This window comes from Rhincodon typus, chromosome 6, assembly GCF_021869965.1.
Source record: "Rhincodon typus isolate 14 chromosome 6, sRhiTyp1.1, whole genome shotgun sequence".
Lineage (NCBI taxonomy): Eukaryota > Metazoa > Chordata > Chondrichthyes > Orectolobiformes > Rhincodontidae > Rhincodon > Rhincodon typus.
In genome coordinates this window covers 90,842,523-90,842,890 of record NC_063337.1, presented here as the reverse complement: position 1 = coordinate 90,842,890, position 368 = coordinate 90,842,523, and positions in this window count along the sequence as shown.

Sequence of the window (368 nt, the reverse complement as noted above, 5' to 3'; positions counted from 1 at the left end):
TAAAACAGTACCAAATATTTGATGCATTATGATGAAAAAATTAAAACTAGCAAAATCCTGAAGTAGCAGTAGTGGCTCAGTGAGTAGCACTTTCAAATTGAGTTCTCTAGAGACTACAGCACAAAACCTAAGATCATGCCCAATCTACTCTCTCAGATGGACAAAAAGATCCCACGACATTTTCAAAAAAAGAAGTAGGGAAACTCTCCCCAATATTTATCCCTTAAACAACATCATTTTCAAAAACAGGAACAAAAACAAAGTTGCTGGAAAAGCTCAGCAAGTCTGGCAGCATCTGTGAAGGAGAAAACAGAGTTAACATTTCGGGTCCAGTGACCCTTCCTCAGAACTGATGATGGCTGGGAAAA